This window comes from Salvia hispanica, chromosome 1 (genome assembly GCF_029641045.1).
Source record: "Salvia hispanica isolate PSC_SH4W2 chromosome 1, Shi_PSC_v1, whole genome shotgun sequence".
Classification (NCBI taxonomy): domain Eukaryota; kingdom Viridiplantae; phylum Streptophyta; class Magnoliopsida; order Lamiales; family Lamiaceae; genus Salvia; species Salvia hispanica.
The window spans coordinates 57,657,846-57,676,141 of NC_142692.1; positions in this window are offsets into that span (position 1 = coordinate 57,657,846).

Consider the following 18,296-nt stretch of genomic DNA (forward strand, 5'->3'; position numbering starts at 1 on the left):
CAATTAACAGTGCCGTTTTAAGGGAAGCTAACTGTAGCATCTACTAAGTGAACCTAACTCGCTAGAACTCTCTCACAGCTATGAAGCAAGTTGTATTAAATCATACAAGATTGTGTCACTCAATCATGCAGCATCAGAATTACTTAGGGAAGAACAAAGTAAAAACAAAACGGATATTAAATAGAAAACTGGAATTGTATAACCAAAGTCGTTACTAACACATCCCTAGAATCCTATGAGTTTAGTTACACATAATGGAATAAGCTAAACACATAGATTGAAGGGAAGACAATTTGAACATAAAACTAAAGCAAATAGAACCCGTAGGTTGAGTCCTTGTCGTTCTTGATGTTCTTGAAATCCTTCTCCAACTCCTTGCACAATTGAAGTACTCTAGCTTTTGATCTCTATGAATTATTTTGCAAGTAGAAGCTCTCTAATTTGATGAAGCTTGATGTCTAATTTATAGTTGAATGCCAATCTTCATTGTAGGAGGAAAAGATCTTCAAAATATGGTAAATCTAGGAGCAGATCTAGGGCAATTCGGATTCACCGCCTTTCTCCGGCAGGCTGCTGCACCTTGGCCGGCGGTCGCCGCGTTGGAGTCCAGAGTCTCTGTTCCTTCGGCGGCGGACTGCCACATGACCTCTGGCAGTCGCCGGGTGAGAACCTCTTCCAAGCGTAGATTTTCGAGGCGGACCGCTGCACTGCTCTGACCGCCAGGCGCCGGCGGTCGCAGTACAACTTCGCGGCGGTCGCCGGTCGTCGTCTGACTCCAGATTTCCAGACTTATGCGTTTTGGCTCCCTTTTTCAGCTCAATTATGCACATTTCTCACAAAACACATCAAAAATCCAAAATAGATAAAATATGCAAATAATGGACATGTAGAGTGATTTTGACATAAAAAACGAACCAAATAACGGCCTTAAAATAGTGCAAAATCCGAGCGTATCAACTCCCCCAAACTTACATTTTTATTTGTCCTCAAACAAAACAATAAAGACACAAGATTAGACGCACGGAATGCACAAGGACTAGACGTCATAATTGCCTCAAAAGATGAAAGAATAGATTAAGCATGTATTAACGCAATCAAATCAAGCAAGGCTTATTAGTGCACTATCATTACTACTCGTGGAACACCTTGAATTCACGCACTCACATGTGGCAAACTTCCAAAGATGGGAAGTGTTCTCTCACTCTCAAAGTGTATAAAGGTAATGTGTATAAATAGCACTCAAATCATGCATCATGCAAAGTTTACCATAGGCTTGCTCAAAGTCTAATCCCTTCTCTACTAGATGTGATTAAGCATCAAAAGTCCGAAAGTTCTTTATCTTTGGTTGTAATGTAGGCTCTTTGATAGGTGAGGAATATTTGGCTAAAAAGTGACTAAAATAAAAATATCCCAAGTAGAGTAAAAATAACTCCACTTTTCTAAACCCAAGACACTTTTAACACTTTACTTTAACTCACTTTCCAATCCTTTATTTTTTCTTTTCTTTTCACAACCTTTCACATTTTTTTCTTTTTTTTTTTCTTTCTTTCTCTTTTTTTTTCATAGGCATCCTTTCTAAGATCAAGCACACATATTTCAATTTTTTCTATTTCACAACTTGTACTCTTGTTTATATTAAGCACACTACTCTTTATACATTTTTCCTTATCTTTCCAATTACTTTACAAAATAAGATAGCAAAAACTAACTAACCCAAGGAATTGTCCCCATTATGTTGGCTTCCAAAGAATAGGCTTAAAGGCTCAAAATTGGCTCCAAAGGGAAAATTTTGAAACTTTGAGAGGGTCGAAATTTTTAGATAAAATTAGGCTAAGAAAAGATGGCCAATCATCCTCCTAAATCAACTTAAACACTAAGTAAACTTAGGCAAGACTAGGAGCAAGTTCTAGAAACATATACATGAATGCAGATAAATCACACAAGAAAGAAATTATGGCTCAAATCTCACAAGGTATAAAGCATGATTTAAGGCGAACAAGCAATTCACTAATTATGCACCTTTTCACCAAACCATCAAATCAAAACGTTAAGCCACACTTGAACATAGATGGAATGTAATATCATTGACAACTCGGTCTAAAGTGTGTCCCTAAGCATGCGTGTTTCTAAGTTCTTCATGTTAAGTTTTCGACATGGATTCAAGAAAACATTTTTAGAACACAAAATTCTCCTACGGGATTTTGAAAAACAAAAGCAAAAACTTAAAACAAAAAGAAAACCCTAAAACAAAAACCTATACTCACGGTCCACCACTTTATCCCCCAAAATAAGTTTGTAGATTCGGTAGGGACGTGGGTGAACTACTAAAAATAAAACATACCCTGAAAAATTTCGCGCAGAGGTTGACGAAGCAAAAATTCGAAAAATTCGAAAAATCACGCTGGACATTGTGCTCAGGTGGCGGTCCGCCGCGGCCGTTTGGCGGTCACCGCACGAAGTCTGTTTCTTTACAGCGTTCAGGTGGCGGACCGCCGCAGTGCTTGCGGCGGTCGCCACGTAAGGGTCAGAACTTGCGAAAAAAAATTCAAGGCTGAAAATTAAACCAAAACCAAAAAATACTTAAAACTTAATGCAAAAATTGTCAAAAATGGTTGGGTTGCCTCCCAACAAGCGCTTATTTTTCGTCTTTATCTTGACGTTCTTTGAAGCTCATGAGTTATCCCCCATCGTGGGAATTCCGTTGGGATGCCTTTGTACCTACAAATTCCCAATGTGAGCACAGAATGAAGAAAATTGTAGTAGGATACAACACATGATATTCGGCAATCCCCCAAACTTCAACCAAATCAAGGTGTAAAAATAGTCACATGCAAGACCAATTAATCTACCTTGTTTCAAAAATCATCCCCTATCATGATCTCTATCCCCCAATAATTTGCAAGGATTTTTAACAATAGACCGAGACATGCAAAACAATATAAGCTCAAGAATATACACAAGTCATGCAAGATAAAATAGCCTCACAATGCTATGAACATGAACTATGCGTATCAACAATCAAGTCAACGGGGCATTCAAATTCCATCCACAACAAGAAGCTCATTCATGCACACCCAACAATAATCAATTCCAATAAATCCAACTCACAAATTCACCAACAAAATAACAAATGTATATCATCCCCCATCAAACTCCATGGTAAACTACCAAAACATATACCAACAATAAAGTCATCCAATGAAAGTATTCAAGATCAGAGCTCAAAAACTACAAGAAGAACGTACCTTGCGTTAGTTGACAATTGAGCACAAGAATAAATTGGTAGAATCCAAAGAATTTGAGTAGGTGATGTGAATTTGAAGTGTGGGTGTGTGAATAATGTGGAGAAAATAGAATTTAAAGAGGGGGGAGAAAGTGGATGCTAGGGTTAGAAAGAAAAATAATGAAAGTGGATGCTAGCGGTCGCCGGTCGCCGTCTGACTCCTTCCAGACTTTGCGTTTTGGCTCCCTTTTTCGGTTCAATTATGCACATTTCTCACAAAATAGATAAAATATGCAAATAATGGACGTGTAGAGTGATTTTGACATAAAAACGGACCAAATAACGGTCTTAAAATAGTGCAAAATCCATGCATATCAACCCTCTAGACGCAGGCAGCCCTACAATAAAATCCATTGAGACATCCTCCCAAACTTGGGACGGGATCGGAAGAGGTTGCAATAACCCTGCAGGCTTCTGCGTCGAATACTTCGTAGTCTGGCAAACTATGCACGAAGCTACCAACGCTTTCACATCTTGTCGCATATTCGGCCAGTAAAAAGACATGTTCAGGCGGCGGAGAGTCCTCTCAAAACTAGGGTGACCCGCTAACGGTGTACTATGATGCTCGTGCAACAACGCCTCACGCAAAGGCAACTCCTTGCTGACCACAATCTGGCGGACCCAATAAATAAACCCATCTGCCACCGAGTATTTACCATCTTCCTTGCCAGCTTCAATATGTTCTCGGAGGGCGCACAATTCCGGCGAAGCCGCTGTCTCCTCGCATAGCAAACGCAAAAGATCCGGTATCGGATGGGCCAAGGCCGTCAGCAGGGCTGCCCCGCCATCGACCTCTTCATCGCGGCGCGATAGGGCGTCAGCGACTTTGTTGGCTGCTCCCGCCTTATATACGATCGTAAACTTATAGCCCATTGTATTGCGAACGTACAAATGCTACTCCGGCATCTGAATAACTTGCTGCAGAAGTTCCCGCAAGCTCTTCTGATCACTTCTTATAACAAATTCCCCGCCAAGTTGGTATTGGCACCATTTCTGTACCGCTTCAACTATGGCATACAACTCCTTATGATACGTCGATGCATTCCGGCGACGAGGGCCCAATTTCTTATTGAAGAAGGCGAGCGGGTGGCTGTCTTGCATGAGGACCGTGCCTATGCCAAAATCAGAAGCGTCCGTATCCAGATAAAAAGTCTTCAAAAAATCCGGTAGGTGAAGCACTGGTGCTGCTGTCATCGCCCGATTTAGGGCCTCAAAACTGTCAGTTGCCGCCTGAGACCAGTTAAACGCTTCCTTTTTCAAGAGATCAGTCAAGGGCGCCGCAATAACCGCATAGTGGGCAATAAAACGGGTGTGGGCCAAGCAACTATCGCGTCTATCTTTGCGGGGTCGTCCTTCAGCTGGCCCTCCGAAATCAAATGTCCCAGGTAGTCTACAGTTGTATTGCAAAACGATCACTTAGATAGCTTTACAAAATATTGGTTCTCCTCCAAAGTCGATAGAACCTGATCAAGATGAACACCATGAGATTCCAGAGTTGGACTGTAAACCCTAAACCCTAAATCCGAATATCATAAAAAAAAAATCACCGACTCTCGTAGGAGTGGCTGGAATACACAATTCATTGCCGCTTGAAAGGTAGATAGAGCGTTCGTCAGGCCAAAGGGCATCACCAGAAATTCGAAATGGCCATCATTTGTACGAAATGCTGTTTTAAACACATCCATCTCGTGAATTCGGATTTGGTGGTATCCCGAACGGAGGTCCAACTTAGTAAAAAAACGACCTGCTCCCAAATCATCAAAGAGCTCGTCTGCCGTGGGGATCGGAAAATGGTCAGGTACCACAGATTTGTTCGGAGCCCTGTAATCGATGCAGAATCGAAATGTACCATCCTTCTTGCGGACCAATAAAACCGATGACGAGAACGGACTACGGCTGCGCTGAATCACGCCTTGGTCCAGCATATCCTTAACTTGCCGCTCGATCCCATTCTTATGGAAATATGGGTACCTATACGGACGCACATTGATCGGTTTGCTATTAGGCAGTAGGTGGATGTGGTGGTCAAATTGTCGAGCGGGTGGTAGGCCGCATGGTACGTGAAAAACCGCCTGGTGTCTGGCCAAAATGGCGCTTATCGCCGGTGGCAGGTCCGGCGGAAACTCCTCCGCTGGGCTCGGGTTATCTGTGCTCGGTGTCGGGGGGTCTATATCATTTCATAAAGCTCAAAAACTGCCGAGTGCGACATCAAAGAAGCAAATGAATTTAGCTACAACATGGATGGAGCTCGCAGCACACCCGAAAGAACTATCAACTTGTCGTCCTTGACGAATTTAATCGATTTGGTTGCAAAATCGGTGGTCACCCTGTCCAACGATTCCAACCCCTCCATGCCCAGTATCACATCCGGGCCATGAACCGGTAATACATGTAAGTCCACCGAAAATGGTGTACCCTACAGAGATAGGCTTGTTGCATTGCACAGCTGGGAACACAGTAGAGAAGCCCCATTCCCCACATAAACTCGAAAAGGTCGAATCGCAGTCAGAGGAAAGCGAAGTTTCTCTGTGATGCACTGGCTCTGACTCAATCGTTCCCGATAAAGTGAGGGATTTAGATTGTTGTCTTCCCTCCATTGCCAACAAGTGAGACTAGTCTGTTGTAATGACCTCCTCCTCAACAAAAGTTTCCGCCACTGTCTCGCCTGGATCGTCCTCATCCTCGCATACACCCATATACGCCAATAGTCGCTGGTTGCAGACGTGGCCGGCAACCCACTTTTCTGGGAAAAAAAACACAAGTTCAAGCGCCTGCGTTCCGCCTTTTGTGCTGCCGAAAGCCGAACAATCGGAATAGAGGTTGCGTCACTGGGGCGAGGGGCGAAAAAAACCGCTCGGTTAGCCGGAGCAGGCGATGCCTGGCTTGTGGAAACCGTCTGAGGGGGCTGACCCGAACACCTGGAGTCTCGCGGCTGCCACTGGCGGCGGCTGTACGATGGTTGTGGTGGTGAGGTTTTCGCCCTGCCGGACGCCAATTGGGTGGCCAGCGCAAACGCAACCGCTAAGGATGCTGGGCGATGAAGGAGTACCTCGTCTTGGATCGGTTGTTTCAACCCGGCAACATACAAATCAAGTAATACATGATCAGGTACACCCACAACTTTAGTTTGTAACTTTTCAAAAGCCAATTGATAGTTCGAAACCGTACCTGTCTGTTGGAGTTTCTTAAGAAGACCGACGTGGCTAATGTAGCATTGAGGGTCAAAACACCGACGAACATCATCCAGGAACTCTGGCCACCTCACGAATTCATGACTGGAGACGTTCAGCCTCTGGCGTGCCGACGTGATCGAAATAGAATTGGATGCCACGGATCCAATTGTTAACTTCTGTGTCATCAAACCTCGGAGGTTCTATTTTAATCTTATGTCACCTTTGATCGGCCTGAAACGACCCGAACGTGGTGGTCGGCCTCGGTGGCCCCTAGCATGACGAATCGCCTACCGTTTGAGGGCGTGAGAGAGGCAGGCGATCCGATGATTGCTGCTCCGGCTGGCTTAATTGCCACGGTTGCGGGAATGGTTGTGCGAATCGTGTTGTCATGGGGATCGATCCGCCATTATCATGAAACCCGAACGACGGCATGGAGATCGGTTGCAACATGCTTAGGGTATGAGGGATCTCGAACGAAAACAGCGTAAGGGACTGGACTAGCGTAGGGATGCTCACTATTTTCGTCGGTGCGAACGTGAACATCGGAAAGGTGCTCGAAGTGTGCGATGATGGTGGTACTGAGAGCGGTGGTGGTGGTGGCGGCCGTCCAAAAATTAGCGAATCGCAAGGGCTGTCTATCCGCGATCGCATCTCCAACACCAAGGCCGTGAGTTGCACCACCTGTGTTGATAGGGCAGATACTGCCGGGTCCGATGATTCAATCAGCGGTTGTGATGGTGTTGTTGTCACGCCGATAGGTTTGGTGCGTCCCACAACCGAATCGTTGGTCGACATCGAGGGGAACTCGTATCACGCTGGCAAACGGGATCGCCAGGATGGGCCGTCAAACTAGGGTTGGCGGTGGCGGATTTTGTGCGTAAAAAAATAAAAGGAAAGTAGGTAATTTCTGTGGTATTGATTCTTGAGATTTCAATATACAGATTTCCTATTTATACTAAGGACCCAAGGTTTGGTTCGACCCGATCATTCTGGGAAAGAACCAACAGGAGAACCCGAAACGGAGCTTATAATTCGCTCGACTCAAAAAGTTCCAAATTTAAATAATTCAAAAATACATAAAACAATAAAATCTAGCTAATAATAACTCTAACTAGAATATAGTCTCCGAACCATGTTGGCTTCTTCCTTAGCCGCAGAGTACGTCTCGGCTCATTACTCTCCTCCTCGCTGCTTTCCTCCAGCTCTTCTGCTTCACGCGGCTCTGCCAAATCATCCATGCTAGGCTTAGATGAGTCCACAAACGTATCCGCATCATACATTCTGTGATGAATTAATATAACTTGTTACATAATCGTGACAGGAGGTTGACGAGTTAGATCTGCTGGGGATTGGTGCCCCTTGCACAGCGGAAGTCGTGCATAAACAAATAAATCAGATCTACATATCTATTTGACCGATTATGGGATCAATTAATCACATGTTAAACAATCAAAATTGCTTTCAAGAACACAAAAAAAAAATCATGTAAAAGGAATTAAAACCCTAATTCATGAATTTCCTACGGTTTAGAATTATCGACGATTGCTTGCGCCTTCTCCACATGATGTTCTTCGTACTCAACCACGAACCTTCTAATCTGTATCCCGAACTCAGAATCTAACCTTTGGGTGGGCAAAGCTAGTCAGAATCAAAAGGACTTGACTAGAAAGAAGACAGAGTATCAGTTTTGTGAAAAACCGATTTTTCGTCCACTCCCAAAGAGGGAGCACGAAATTTTATAATTAAAAATCATTTAATTAGTCTTCTATTTAGTCTCCTTTTAATAGAGTTATGTTGGGCCAGATTAGGGATCCATGGAGGTTGGACTTGGGTCAAACCTCTTGGTCTTTTACTAATTAAATTGAGCCCCAATTTAATACAAGCTCAAACAGAATATTATTATCATCCACTATAGTATAATAATATTGACTGCCCGTCCAATCCCAAATTATGAGTAATCCGGGCTTTACCTTTTTAATTTATTATTTCTCGTGTTTAAGATATAAATATCCATTAATTAATTTAAGTATGCTATTTGACTTTAATTAATTAATATCTTTTTCCAAGAGTTGTCTAGTTCAAAATCTTTATTTATTATTCTGGAATAAATTCCAACCGGTCGGGTTTTTGAATAATAAAACTTTTTTCGAACACCTCATGAGGATATTATCAAACTGGACTCACCCAGCACACGATTCATTGCAATAACAATACTAGCACCTCTAGACATTGATAACCACTACCCAAGATATCAGGATTCTTGGATTGCGAAAAATCCGCACCATTTGATAAATCAAAGCAGTGCATAATCAATATCGTATGCTCAATGTTATATCAACAATGATTAAGAAATAACAATCACCGAGACGTCGTCTTTCAGTAAATAGCAAGAAAGACTTATCTCAACTGTTAGATCCTTCAGTGCTATACCATACCAGTGTCGTTTATTTCCCAAGGCAAGGAAACACGCGGACTGACACTGCAACCTTTCACGATAGGTAGCCAAAGCCTATCTAGGTTGTGAAATTCTATTTCTCTTCTACAAAGGACCGACTGCGTCACCTTCTGTGAACGTCGTTCGCGACCAGTCTACTATGTAGAAGAATTAGACTTATTTGCTTCTTATACATTTAAATGTTTGAGAAACATCTTATAAATGCACAAGCAAACACCAATGCGATAATATTACTTCTTTTCGACTTAGGTTGAAAGTGGATTGTAGAATTTATTTTATACAAGCAATTTTATCTATGCAACATGCTCGAAATATGCTTTTCAGTATACCAATCCTAACAATCTCCCACTTATACTCAAAATCATGCTTTCGAGTATATCCACTGCCAAAACTCTCCCACTTATACTCTAAGCAGGTCTCGGACCATGATACATCGAACTACCATACTTTTCACCTCATGTGTAAAACATGTTGCCATATAGGCATTTTGTGAATAATTCTGCCAGGTTGTTCTCTGATGATATCTTGGTAACCATAATGTCTCGCTGCGCACTTAATCCTTAATTAATTTCATACTTCCTCTCTATGTGATTGCTTAGCCTTATCAGCTCGTATTTCCCTCGAGTTAGACACATGATTAGAGTAATCATAATAAAATATAATACTCATAGGCATAATCGGAATCACGGTCAAAGCTATTAGAAAGTTACTGAGATGAACAACTACCTTAGTAGTTTCCTATGAAACCACACTTGTAATTATCATGATAGAGCCTGTGATGTAATCACACTTCTTCAAACTCAGTTTTCAACTCCTAACATGAACACATAGTCTGAGGATGACTCGATCACCGATCAATAATAAAATCGAGTCGATGTAACCTAAAGGACATAAGATGGATGTCTGGTAAACTAGAGCATACCGTTAGTCTTCTTCAAGTACTATAGTATATACTTTACCAATCCAATGTCCGTGGCCATGGTTAATATGATATCAAGCTTATATGCCAACAGCAAAGCTAATATATAACTTAATACACATCATAGCATACACATCATAGGATTGGTATACTGAAAAGCATATTTCGCGCATGCTGCACAGATAGAATTGCTTGTATACAATAAATTCTACAATCCACTTTTAACCCAAGTCGAGAAGAAGTAATTTTATCGCATTAGTGTTTGCTTGTGCATTTATAAGATGTTTCTCAAACATTTAAATGTATAAGGAGCAAATAAGTCCAATTCTTCTACGTAGTAGACTGGTGGTGAACGACTTTCACAGAAACTGACGCAGTCGGTCCTTTGTAGAAGAGAAATAGAATTTCACAACCTAGATAGGCTTTGGCTACCTATCGTGAAAGGTTGCAGTGTCAATCCGCATGTTTCCTTACCTTAGGAAATAAACGACACTGGTGTGGTAAAGCACTGAAGGATCTAAAAGTTGAGATAAGTCTTTGTTGCTATTTACTTAAAGAGGAGGTCTCGGTGATTGTTATTTCTTAATCATTGTTGATATAACATTGAGCATACGATATTGAATATGCACTACTTTGATTTATCAAATGGTGCGGATTTTTTGCAATCCAAGAATCCTGATATCTTGGGTATTGGTGATCAATGTCTAGAGGTGCTAGTATTGTTATTGCAATGAATCGTGTGCTGGGTGAGTCCAGTTTGACAATATCCTCAAGAGGTGTTCGAAAAAGGTTTTATTATTCAGAAACCTGGACGGTTGGAATTTATTCCATAAATAATAAATAAAGATTTTAAACTAGACAACTCTTGGAAAAAGATATTAATTAATTAAAGTCAAATAGTAGACTTAAATTAATTTATGGATATTTATATGTTAAACACGGGAAATAATAAATTAAAGAGGTAAAGCCCGGATTACTCGTAATTTAGAATTGGACGGACTGTCAATATTACTATACTATAGTGGATGATAATAATATTCTGTTTGGGCTTGTATTAAATTGGGGCTCAATTTAATTAGTAAAAGACCAACAGGTTTGGCCCAAGTCCAACCTCCATGGATCCCTAATTTGGCCCAACATAACTCTATATATAAAGGAGATTAGAGAGAAGACAAATTAATTAATTGATTTTAATCGTTCCTCTCTCTTCAGATTGAACGTGATTTTTCAGTTCTCTGCAAAACTTAATTTTTGTCTTCTTCTCTAATTAAGTCCTTTTGATTTTGACGATTTTTTGGAGAATCAGATCGGTAATTCTAAACCGTAGGAAATCATGAATTAGGGTTTTAATTCCTTGAGCATGATTTATTTGTGTTCTTGAATGCAATTTGATTGTTTAACATGTAGATAATTAATCCTATAATCGGTCAAATAGATCTGTAGATCTGATTTATTTGTTTATGCATGACTTCCGCTGTAACAGGCCGCCCTCCTAAGGTACAATAAATGCGGCAACTGCTACCAAACGGACTCGAAGAAATAAACAAAGGCTAGGGTTTCATTTAAAGAGTGTTGACCAAAAGATTTGAAAGAACTATCAGAGTATTTAAAACAACAACTTCACCTAGAAACTTGAATAAGAAAAAGGAAGGTATAATAAATGGCGTTCGAGTATGACATAGTTTTCAAGATACAACCACAAGATAGTCTAAGGCCTCTAAACTGAAAGGAGAGTGCAAAATATTCAAAATAAACATAAGTGTATCAAAAACTCAGCGGAAAGCGATCAAGAGAAAGAATAGCTATGCATGAAGACACAATTACGCTTGAAGTTCAAAACAACCATCTTAATTAATTATCATGCTCAACACCCGCCACCGCTCGTCATCGTTCAACCTGCACATAAGGAAAACACATGCAGGGCTGAGTATTTTGAAATACTCAGTGAGCTCGTTGCCAAAACATTTTATAAGTTATGCCACCCTTACCATAGTGAACTCGAGTTTTTAAGCAGTTATAAGAGAATATCACGAGTATCACAAAATATATTTTCATAGATTGGCCAATCAAGCATACTCCCCACTTTTCTCATCAAATTCCACAATCACAATCTTTCCATGGTGCGACGAAAGTGTGGCCACACTTTTCGCCCACGAGACCGGCCGACTAGCAAGGACGGCTCCCGATCCCCTCGTGTACACAGCCTGGTAGGGTTTGCGGCCCGTACTCAGACCCGAATTCGTTTAAACATATCCATAGCCCTATAGCCCAATGGAGCGAACTCTCAAACTGGGCATCAGGCGCACAATATCACAACAAAACAGACATAGGCATGGCATAACAGTTAAACCACCCTTATAACACCAATCAATACTTTTGACAAAATAAAAGAGAGTTTTAAGAGTAAAGCCCACCTCGACTGCTTAGATTTCAAGTAGTTTCGCTTTTCCGTTATCCGGCTTCGCAACCAAAGTTTCACCTTTTAATCACATAGGCACATATCACAAATTAGGTTCAACACTACTCTTACTCATGCATGTCTCAAAACTTTTCCCTTTTCCCATCGATTTATCTTATCATTACTAATCAATCAAAATCATGTTTGTCACACAAGTTCCATTCGCATCTCCAATCTAGATCTAACATCGACATATGTTACGCAAGGATATTTAGCCATCGAACACATACTACACCAACACAACACACGCACACACGTCTCGCACACACACACACGCACACGCACACACATGAAACATATTCCCATATCCCCTTTTATCTCACTTTCACTCAACCAAGATGCATGAGGGTTCAAGAAGTCCGATTAATCGGTTAGAAAGAAGAGGAATTGAGTAGAATTAAGAAGATGGATATAAAAATACCTTAAGAGAAAAACGAACGGTAGAAATTAAGTATTAGACTCGGTTCTTCAAAATTCTTGGATCAAACTTCAATTCTTCACAAAGGATGGAGGATTATTGGAGTAAAGTAGAATAAAATTGAGAGAGTATGGAGAAGAAGAGGGGACGAAAAATGTGGGGGCTAGGGTTGGGGCTTCTCTTATTTATAGTGCTCAACAAGATCTTTAGGTAAATAGAATAGAATATTTGGTAAGATTTATTCTCCACAATTAAATAAAACAATATTATGGAGTAGGGGAGAAGAAATACCAAAAATAAGCTCTAAGGCACAATCATGGGATTTTCCAAAATTTGGCTTCTTAATTAGCCAAGATTTTGTTTTGATATTTTTTTACGGAGTAGAATAAAATATCACGGAGCAAAATAAAAATAAAAATCCTACCCCATTGGCATAGAAATAGGCGTGTAATATGTGCCTTAAATAAGGCAGATTTTTGAATATTAACTAAAATAGGATATGGCAAGATCTCTTGAGGTATGGAAAGATTTGATAGAATATTTTAATTCTAGGTATGAAAGGAAATCAAATAAGGGATCCATAAAAACAAAATAAATTCTTCCTTCCCAAGAATAGGTGATTTTCGAAAATCACCTTAGAAATAATAGGGTGCGATTTTCTCATCAAGAAATAAGGAAATAATTAGGTTTTGGATTTAATTTGGATAGATATCCCAAGAATTAAATTAAATCCGGAAAAATAGAATTCCTTCTCCAAAAGTCCAAGGGTTCGAAAATCTCAATATTTAGATGGCTAGCATTTATGGAAATTTTCTCTAATATTCTCACTCACCCTTAAACAAATAAATTTCACCTCATAATTTAATAAATCACATGCCACATCACCTAATTAACAAGTTTGACTTTTCAAACTCCGTGGTCAAGGAAACTCATGCAATAAATTCATTTAGCAAAATAATTCACATCTCCCACGTCATCAATAATAAATTTTAGGACTCTAAAATTAGGGTTCGGAAATTCGGGATGTTACATCCGCTGTACAAGGGGCACCAATCCCCAACAATTGGTATCAGAGCCAATTTTTGGCTTTGATTATGTGGATTAATTTCATGTTTTTGTTATTTGCTTGAACGTCTATGTTTTATGGCATGTTTGTCGTTTTATTTGTTTTCTAAGACGGAAATAAAATGACAAGATTTTGAATGTTTCAAATTCAGTTCGACAAAGTTTGACTTTTCTTTGTGCGATCTACATACATAGTAATTGTGTCCTCACAATTAATTTTGTTGAATATGTGGTGATTATATATGTTCTGAGTGATTAAATTCACGTGAATGTAGTAATCCAATATTTTTTATATGTATGTGAATTTGATTCTGCCATAAAACGTTACGGCAATATCGGAGAATATGTTCGCATTCGCTCAAACGGCGGCGGGTGTGCCGCGGAGTCGTTGCAGCTGTGGATGTTGTGACAGAAACACAGCAGCTGCCACAGCAACGGCTGCCGGCAAGATCAGCGACGTTGGTGGACGGGCTTGCAAGCTGTGACGCCGGGAATCAATGTTACTAGGCAGGCGATCAGCAAGCAGAAACAGTGCCAGCCGTGCTACGGAGACAGTACCGTCAGTAGCTACAGCACAATCGGCGCTGTCCGAGATGCAGTTTCGGTGGAGTTCCGGGCAGCAGGAGGTGCAGATTTTAGTGGGAGTACAACGGCGCAAGATTAGGGTTTTCCTATACGTGACGTCACATCACCTCGTCCCGTGAATTTGCTTTCCAAAATGATTATGGTTTCCAAATCCTTGGATTCATTTTTGCAAATAATTCAAGATATAATTTGGAATATGATTTGACTATATCTAAATGGATTATCTAAAATTTAATATAACTAAATTACGGATTAGTTGAATAATTATCTTTATTTTATGGATTTTGATAAATTTAATTCTATCTAGATAAATCCTAGATAAATTCAGATAATAGTAATTAATTTTATTTTGTCTTAAGGATTTATGCATGTTAATAAATCCAAGATAGACTAGATATATAGTTAATTATATTTGGATTTTATCCTTATTTTATGGATTTAGATATATTTAATTATATCTAGACAAATCCTAGATAAATATAGATAATAATTAATTTTATTGTCTTATGGATTTATATAGATTTAATTCTATGTGAATAAATCCAAGATAGACTAAGATCAATTTTAATTATGTTTATCCATATCTTGTAGATATTGATTGATTTATATCTATATTGAATATATCTTAGTAGATTTGGATAATTAAAATCCATATTTATCTTTATCTTGTGGATATTTATAGAATTAATTCTATTTAGAAAATATCCTAATAGATTTAGATAATTAAGTTTATCTCTTTCTTATTGATATTGATAGATTTATATCTATCTAGAATATATGTTAAAAGATTTAGATAATTATTAATCTAGTATTGTAATTATCTATTGAGTTTAAGATAGATTTAGTTCTATCTAGTTAAATCCTAGTTGAATTAATTAATATTAATTCTAGTTTATCCTAATTTTATGGATATAAATATATTTATTTCTATTTAGAAGATGTCCCAGATTGATTTGGATAAAGATAATACAAGATAATCCTTATCTAATTGGATTTTGATAAAATTAATTTTATCTAGAATAAATCCTAATAGATATAATATATTCTAGTTTCTTATTCTAAATAATCTAAGATTTTTTTTAAAAATCTTGGAATTATTGGATTTTGTCTTTATCTCATGGATTTGGAGAAATTTGTTTTTATCCTGAAATATCCTGGTATGATTTAGACAATGATAATCCAAGGTCAGTCTTATCTTGAATATTAGGATTTGATTTTATCCATGTAAAATCTAGAATAATCCTAAGAGGATTTAGATAGATTCAACTCTATCTAGATAAATCCTAAATTAATTTGGATAACTAACTAATATCAGGAATTAATTATTAATTATTTAAGTAAATCTCCCTAGATTTATTAAATAATTTAAATAATTATCCAGTGTGATTAATTACCATGAATTAAATGGATTTATCTGTTTATTTGGTGTTAATCTATTTTAAGTGGATCATTTGCCTTATCTGCTCATGTGATAATTATGCAAAAACCATGTTTAAAATGACTAAGCGATAATTACAACAGTGCGTTGTATATGGTCTCCATAAACTGGTCTATATATGAAGCAGTTTCTAATAATATCGCGACCCACCTTAGCGGGAGCAATACTCCTACGAAATAGCAAGTTCATAAGATTAGACTTCTTAATAGTAAATTGTTTAAACTAGAAGCGTGTTTATAATATTATCGCGACCCACCCTAGTGGGAGCCATAATCCTGTGAAATTGCAAGTTCATATGTTTAAGCATATTTATAAGATAGCTATGGAATTTTGGTAGTGGCGTACGACCTTCCCTAGAAGGAGTATCAAAACAGACACGAAATTTCTAGATGCTAACATTTATGGTAAAAGCTTAGGTAATATTTGGCGGCCATGCCACCTTAGTGGTCTCTGGACTATTCGTCGAGATTGTGACCAGGAAATTGTTGGAATCCGAATTTGTATGACCTCCCTAGAGGCATACTTATTTTGGTTTTGGCAGTTGCGAGATACATAAATTGTTTTGTGGTTGTTTGCAATTATGTATCAAGCATAGTATGTGATAAATAGTTTTATTTCTTTTCACCCAAATTCTTAATAATGTCTGCGAACCTTAAAGAAATCAAACTCGAAGGCCAAAATTATGTAGACTGGAAATGTAAATGGATAAGATTCTCATTGCTGAAAACTTAAAGTTTGTATTCACCAATTCATGTCCTCTATTTTCTTGACAAAATTCTATAAAGAAAGTTCAAGAATGCATTTTATGCATGTACTTGACAAGTTTTTTGAGATAGAAGGTCAAACTACTTTCTTTTAAGTAGTAAGACACGTCTTGGTTTATATTGATGAAAGAGGAATATCCAATAAGGACAATGTCCAGATTCTATTGGAATATCCACGAGAGATAGAATATTTTGAGGAATCTTTTGATTCAGTTACTCAAATAGTTTCTACACTCAGTTCTTCGTCAAACGTAATAGGAAGTGATAGTATGAAGGTTGTTACTTAAAAGCTGGAAGCCTTCTACATGATATTCACTTTATTACTAATAAAGGAAGATAACATGATCGATGACAAATTCGTTAAAGCTACATCTTTCCAATGTCTTAGTTCAATCGAACAGAAGACTAGCAATGGAAAGAGGGAAGAGCTGAATTGTCATCAATGCCTGCTGAAAGCATGAAAGGAAAGATAAATTAGGTGAAAAGGGAAAGTGAAGATGCATTGTAAGTCTGATTGACTTCTTCTAAAGAAGGACAATGACTTAGATAACAATGAAACTTCTAAAGGAGAGATCTTAATCCAGTTGGGCAGTTGTTGTAGTGGGAGCAATTTATTTATGCTCACTTAATTGTTTTGTTTTAATGTTAGAGTTTTGTTTTATTGGTACACTTTAGTTTAGAAAGAATTCAGTTTCAGTTTCTAAACTTGTTTATGATTAAGCGATGTTCGATGTCATTTTATAATGCGTGCATTATTAAGAAATGTGATTCGAATATCTATCATAGTACCATAGAAAAACAAATTATACATCATAGTATCTAAACAATATAAATGCAACAAGATTGAGTTTTGAACAACAGTTCAACTTCTTATACAGTGAATGATAAAGTATTTATGACACTTAAACATAAGGCCAAGAAAGTACTTAGTAATTGTTCAAACTGATTTTGTCTAACTCAAGTGACTATCGAGATTTTAACAACTTGCTTGTTAAATAGCTCGAAAGTTAAGTAAGTCTGGGTGATGCACTATAAGTAAGGATCCTTTGGTGGTTCAAGGGATTCAGAATACTTATAGAGATGCAACATAGAAAGACTAGCAAGTCTCAATGGTCTATACCATGGGAGACGAGCAATGAGTTAAGATCAGTAGTGGGAGTTAAATCCTAGTTGACTACTCCAAGCATTCTTCTAAAGAATGGGATAGTCATATAAGAAGATATCGAAGTCTATCTAAGACAAGTTCGATATGGGAACAGTTTCACTCAATAACACCTTATCATTGATGAGATATACGTTGGAAACAACGAGTTATATCTTAAAGAAACTACCATAACATCAGTACCTTCTACAACACACGAGTTGTGGACTAGAGGTAAGTCTAGTCCAGCACATCTCAAGTTTTGGAGATATTCCAACATATGTTTTGGAAAAGGTATCCAAGTAATTGGAGTTGTGTACTGAGGTATGTTTTAAGTTTATCTCAAATGATAGAAAAGGTACAAGTTCTATAATCTTCACGGAAAGAAAGGTGTTTGTTTACACGAATACTAGATTCTTGGATGAAGATTATGAGAAGCATAGTTTTTTCTCAAGATAAATGAGAAATATCAATTTTTCCATATTAATCAAGAATGTCATACCATTAGAAACTTATGCACTAAGAAAATCAATGTTGTACTAAGATTGTAAGAGTCATGTCGTAGTGGGAGCGTTCTTTGTTAACATAATAAGTTCA